Consider the following 7128-nt stretch of genomic DNA (forward strand, 5'->3'; position numbering starts at 1 on the left):
AAGTATCGAAACGCTCAATCCAGAGGGAAATACACGCAGCCCGTATTCAGAAACTGCATTTGAAACAAGCTGTCTGGATTTCTGTCCATTTGTGATGTCACAAATATACAATATTTAGACCCTTTACACAGATTTAAAAGTAAACATTCTAAATGTGTCCCAGTTTATTCCTGGTTGCAGTGTATGTGAATGTCATCAGCTGACAGGAAGTAAACATGGGCCCAAGCTGTTGCCTAGCAACGCAATTCTGTTGCAATTTCGCGCAATTCCGTCTAAATGCGTTAAAACGGAGTGTTTCAGACAGAGGATAAAAATAAGCATATTCAGGCCGTATGAGGAAAATACTTCTTTTTTTTTTAAAATTACAGCATGTAAACATGTTCAAGTAGAAACACAAAATTTATATGGGCTCTTTAAAGGAATTTGGTATCACATTTCAAATATTTAATCTTCTAACATAAAGGATTTTAAAACCTTTGCAGCAAATCCTCACATTGGAGAAGCTGCAACCACAAACATATGATGATCTTATAGACCATGACAGAGCCAACAGGATATGAAGGAGTTAAAATGCAACATACAAGTTAATGCAGCAGTAATATTTATCCAGAAACATCAGATAGATAACAAGAAAACACTGACAGGGAACATTTTACTGACACAGCTATACTTTTACTTTAACTACATTTTGCTGATGCATACTTTTACTTCAATAAGGTTTTAAATGCAGGATTTTTTACTTTTAGTGGAGTATTTTCACAGTGTGGTATTAGTACTTTAACTGCATAAAAGGAGCTGAGTTATTATTATTCCTGGAGTCAGTTTAGTTGCTTCTAGTCACCGGGATGTTGTTTTTAGTCCGTGGGATGTCGTATTATTATTATTATTCTGAGGGCGTCTCTTCTGCAGTGACCAACTGGAGTTAAGCTGCAGCTGACTGAGACTCTGTGAAGCGTTCAGTTCACCTGAAAATCCTCAATGTGAGTCGGTCAGCAGCAGCGGAGGTTCAGAGGCTTCATGGCGGCTTTAAGATTAAACCCAGAGCCCCTCTGACCCGCTCCAGTTTCAGACCAGAGGAGAAACACGATGGGATGGAAGGAAAATGTTTATTTCTGGAAGATATATAATTATAGATTTATAATTTGTATTATTTTCCACACATAATGACTGGTTTTAGGATTCAAAAGGCCAAAAATGTCTTTTATTTTGTTACTTTTGTGTTTAATATTATAAAATAAGTATGGTATAGAGTATAGTACAGTATAAATAGCTTATTTGGTGACACTGGATAGCAGAGGTTGTGCTGATTTGTAGGATATAAAACACTTGATGATACCGTTAAAAATCACTACAAAAATAGCAAAAATCTTAGGGGTTTATAACATCTGTTTTATGATGTTTCCTAATTTATATGTGGAATGTGAAACAGTACGTTTTATATAATCTCCATTTCCTCTTCTGTTGTTTTTAGAATATGATGTATGGAGTTGATTACTAACTGGATGTATCTTCAGATGAAAACTCACAAAGTCAGACAAAATATACCGATGAATAACCCTCCAGTATTTCCTGTCAGCTTCCTTCTCCTCAGAGGTCATCAGGCTGCTGTAAAGTGGTGAAATCCTGACCTCTGTTGGACAGTTGAAGCACTGCAGCAGCTCCACAGAAGATTGAATCCTGATTTCTGTTGAAGTCTGATGCCTGTTTAAACCCAAACAACTGTTGCAGCAAATTAAACTTAATATTATGTCAAATAAAATCATCCTCAGGTGTTTTCAGATGGATGCTTTAGAAGGAAATAAAGAATCCTCTCACTGTTTGTCACTTTAATAATATTTCAGTCATTAGATATTCATCAAGTGGTGTAAGAGCCAAAACATGATGCTGACATACTGAGGTTGGGATGTAATTCACTTTTACGAACACTAGGTGGCACTGTATTAATTGATTGACCCAGCCACGGGTATATAGGTAAGGAGGTGTGTTGTTGGCGTCAGGGTTTAGCCCGGAAGGGCAAATGGTTTTTGACCGCAGGGACGCTGAATTGTTTGCCGTGTTATTATTGTGTACTCGTTGCTATGGTAACTGGACTTGCTTCTTTAAAACCATATTAGGAATAAATGAACTATTATTGTAAAACCAACGAGCGGCCTGAGGATCACTTTTGTACAGCACAACATGCAACAGAAGGTAACATCTACAGCGAAAAGCGCGTCAGTCCAGGGCTAATCACCTCAGTAGCTACAGTATTGGACTTTAGCTCCTACAAGTGGGGTAGATTTTCAGTATTACAACAGAACGACAGTCTCCAGGATTTTTTAGGGTTTTTGATCCAAACCACTTTTCAATAATACAAATAAACTTTATTTTTTTAACTTTATTTTATCTTTCACTGCACGTTTGTAGAATATGACATTATGACATAGAACATTAGATACATCATGTAAAACAGAAAAGTTTCACTTATAAACCAATGTGGTTTTTGTCACTATCGTCACCATCTTGGTTTTTGGCTGTTGCCATCTTAGTTTCTAGCCATCGCTATCTTGGTTTTTTGACGTCGCCATCTTGGTTTTTAGCCATCGCCATCTTGGTTTTTGGACGTGGAAATCTTGGTTTTTAGCCATCGCCATCTTGGTTTTTGGTCGTCACCGTCTAGGTTTTTGGCTGTTGCCATCTTGGTTTTTAGCCGTAACCATCTTGGTTTTTGATCGTCACCATCTTGGTTTTTAACTGTAACCATCTTGGTTTTTAGCTGTCACCATCTTGGTTTTTAGCTGTCACCATCTTGGTTTTTAACTGTAACCATCTTGGTTTTTAACTGTAACCATCTTGGTTTTTAAAACAAACTTTTTTGGCATTTCATGATTGTCTGGGGTTTTTCCAAACTTGTTGTCAACTCTCCCTATCTGTGCATTTCATCATGTATTTACCTACCTCTTTTGATGCTATGCGTAGATCAATGGTTTTTAGCTGTCACCATCTTGGTTTTTGGTCGTCACCATCTTGGTTTTAAACCATCGCCATCTTGGTTCTTAAAAGTCACCGTCTTGGTTTTTGGCCGTCTCCATCTTTGTTTTTGCAAGTCGCCATGTTGATTTTGGGCTGTCTCCATCTTGGTTTTGGGCTGTCGCCATATTTTCTTGTTTTTTATTTTGTTTTCCACCTTTGCTTTAAACACAAATCTCATATGTCTGATATTGATATTGATTTAATTTATATTCATCTTGTTATTCTTTACAAGTGAAGTCATTTTATTTTATGTTTGAATATTTTGTGCTTTGTTTAAAGTATTTTAATAGCTTTTTTTTCTCCACTAATGTACGTTAAGTGTGTTTTATTACCATAATTGATGTATGTGTTACATGTTGCTTTTATGTTTTGGTGAAAACAATTTTCCAATAACAATAACAAAGTTCCAACCAGTATCTCTCTCTGTCTGTCAGATGTGGATCTCTCAGAGAGACGAAGGGTCTTTTGGAGGACAGAATTTAATTTTAATTTTAATACTGAGCTTTGTCAGACTGAAATCTGAAGAGTCTCCTGTTTCTTCAGGAGACTCTGACGGCTCCTGCTGAGGCGTCGGAGTTAAAAAGAAGTCCTGGAGGGAAGGATTTACTCACAAACAAATTTATATGCAAAGCTGTCACAAACTCTGTGGGGAGAAATTTCAGAGAAAGAGTCTTTGTCTTTTGCCCCGGAGCCGGCGGCGTTACAGGGACGACTGAACAAAGAGGGAGTTACAGGAGACAGAAGAGACCAGAATAAAGACATAAATAACGCTGGAATCAGAGTAAAGTCAAACACTAGGATGTCAGGGGGGTTTCATTGTTAATAAAGGAGGCAATTAGGAGGCAATTAAGTCTTCTTCAAAGCTGATCGTGATGTAACTGGCTCTCTAAAAGTTTGCTGCTGCAGCTTCTTTTGGGTCTAACATCATCTATTATTTTATTATCTCAAGATATCAAACTCGTCCTCATAATTTGTCTGATTATCTTGAGAAAAGAAGCAGTGCTCATATTGAGTTTTTTATGTTCTTTATTTTGGGAGTGCCTCAGGGTTTGATGCTGGGCCCACTGTTGTTTCCCATTAATGTGACAGCAGCATCACTCAGCAGAGGCAGCCACTGCTGCTGTAGGCTAAATAATCAGCAGGTCTGGAGCCCTGAGAAGAAACCATCTATTTATGTGTGTTTGGGATATAATAAAAAGCAGGGCTGCATCTAACAATTATTTTTATTGTTGATTAATCTGACGATAATTTTCTTGATTTATCTATTGTTTGTTTGGTCTATCAAATGTCAGAAAAATGTCCAAATGACTGTCCAAAAAATGTCCAATAAAAGTTCCCAGAGCTAACATCTGCAAAAGACTTGTTTCAAAGGCTTTGCAGCAAACAGTCTAAATATATTCAGTTTAGAATCATATAAAATCGCCATCTTGATTTTCAGCCGTCGCCATCATGGTTTGGCTGTAGCCATCTTGGTTTTTGGTCGTCACCATCTTGTTTTTTTTCTGTTGCCATCTTGGCTTCTGGCTGTTGCAATCTTGGTTTTTGGCCGTTACAATCTTGGCTTTTGGCCGTCGACATCTTGGCTTTTGGCCGTCACCATCTTGGCTTTTGGCCGTTGCAATCTTGTTTTTTGGCCGTTGCAATCTTGTCTTTTGGCCATCACCATCTTGGCTTTTGGCCGTCACCTTTTTGGCTTTTGGTCGTAGCCATCTTTGTTTTTGGACGTCAACATCTTGGTTTTTAACCGTCGCCATAATGGTTTGGCCTTCTTGGTTTTTGACCATGCCATCTTGTTTTTCTGTCGTCGCCATCCTGGTTTTTGGTCGTCGCCATCTTGGTTTTTGTTCGTTGCCATCTTGTTTTTGGCTGGAGCAATTTGGGTTTTTGGCTGTAGCCATCTTGGCTTTTGGCCGTTGCCATCTTGGTTTTGGCCATCGCCATCTTAGTTTTTGTTCATCGCTATCTTGGTTTTGGGTCATCACCATCATGGTTTTCGTTTTTTGTCCGTTACCATTTTGGTTTTTAACCGTCGCCATCTTAGTTTTTGTTCATCACCATCAAACACACAAACAAATCATCAAACCAACAAACTGAACCAAAAACATAACCTTCTTGAAAGATGCAACAATTAGCACCAAAAACAAAGTACAGTTGAGGCTAATGGGGAAGAGAGTTATTACAATTCATCCTGTGGGGATTGAATGTTTGAATGTTTACCAAAGTCAGTAAAATGAATCCTCTGGGGAATAAGAGTGTTTGTACAAAGATTTCATGACAATCCATCCAATAGTTGTCAAGAAATGCCAGTCTGGACCAAAGTGGAGGATTTATCGCTGTTAAGTCTTTATTTTAACACTTAAGGGACAATCTATCTGTTATTGTTGCTGGTAATCTGCAACAGATTATAGTCCACATTCAGTGTTTATCAGCCCAACACAGCAAAAACCATTGTGGCTCACTGTATATGATAAACAATGCTCATAAATGCTTTAGTTCAAATCTGCTGCTCACCAAAATATGTCTGTGAGCTAGCGGAGGGAAAGAAATAAAAAAAGGAGGGGTTTGAAATGGTATTCTGTGATTATGCAAATTAAGAGAGTACATAGGGACTATGTGACCCAAATATGGAGGAGAATAATGATGAGCTTAATCACATGCAGGCAGCAGATATGTGACACCTCCGCATGCTATGTGACTGGGAATATAACTGGAAGATTGATAATAAATACCCCACTAATCTAAATATAGAGAGAGGAAGAAGGAGATTTACAACATAAAGTGACTGTCAGAGGAGCCGGGGATAGACCGTGAATTCGTATAACGAAAGTGTTTTCATTTCTTGGCTGAATGAAGATACTGATATTAAATGAAACTAGAAAAACCTAATGAATCCATCGGTACCAACCATGTCATACTAGCTTGTCAGGAAGGAGGTTAAATAACGCTCCAAATTTACGCTAAATTTTGGAGCGTCATAAACATTTTCAAAAGGCGTCCCTTGACCTCTGACCTCCAGGTATTTAAATGGATTCTATGGGTACCCACGAGTCTCCCCTTTACAGACATTTATGATAATCACATGCAGTTTGGGGCAAGTCATAGTCAAGTCAGCACACTGACACACTGACAGCTGTTGTTGCCTGTTGGGCTGCAGTTTGCCATGTTATGATTGGAGCATATTGTTTTATTCTAAATGCAGTACCTGTGAGGGTTTCTGGACAATATCTCTCATTGTTTTGTGTTGTTAATTGATTTACAATTATAAATATATACATATATTTGCATAAAGCAGCATATTTGTCCACTCCAATGTTGATAAGAGATTTAAATACTTGACATTCTCCCTTTATGGGACATTATGAACAGATACAAAATGTTGATTAATTTGCGATTATGAGGTATCTTATGAGATATTATTCTTATATAACACCCCTGGTTCCCTCTGTTAGTGGTGGTTCTATAGAGAACCTGCAGGTCTGATCCCCGTCCTGTCGTCCTGTGCTGCGGCCCTGCAGCCAGCAGATGTCAACGTTGCAGCAGACGGTCCCGGTTGTGTCTCTGGTTCCAGCTGAGAGCTGCAGGCAGCTCCTGCTGAGGCAGATAAATGTGAGCCGGAGGCCATCAGAGCGCACTGATAATCAGCCTGCAGCCCGCTGAACGCTGCTTTATCTGTTTCCATCCAGAGACAAACTATCTGATCTGAACGCTACACAGCTGCACACCAGGCAGCTACAACCCCTGAGGACAGCTCTGGGGGTCCTAATGTCGACAATATTACATCTTTAAAAGGACCATACCGCAGGTTGAAGTGATATTTTACAGTCAGGCTTCTCTGTGCTGGATGTCTCTCCTGGCTGTTGATGCTTCATTCCAGATGTTTTAGTTCTGGATCTCCATCCTCCTCTTGTCTCTCTCCCACAAATATTTAAACTAAATCACACATTTTTCATCTGTTCAAAATGTACCACAAAGGGAGATTTGTCAAGTATTTAATACTCTTATCAACATGGGAGTGGACAAATATGCTGCTTTATGCAAATGTATGTAAATATTTATTATTGGAAAAAAATTAACAACACAAAACAATGAGAGATATTGTCCAGAAACCCTCACAGG

The sequence above is a fragment of the Sebastes fasciatus genome, chromosome 23, assembly GCF_043250625.1.
Source record: "Sebastes fasciatus isolate fSebFas1 chromosome 23, fSebFas1.pri, whole genome shotgun sequence".
NCBI lineage: Eukaryota > Metazoa > Chordata > Actinopteri > Perciformes > Sebastidae > Sebastes > Sebastes fasciatus.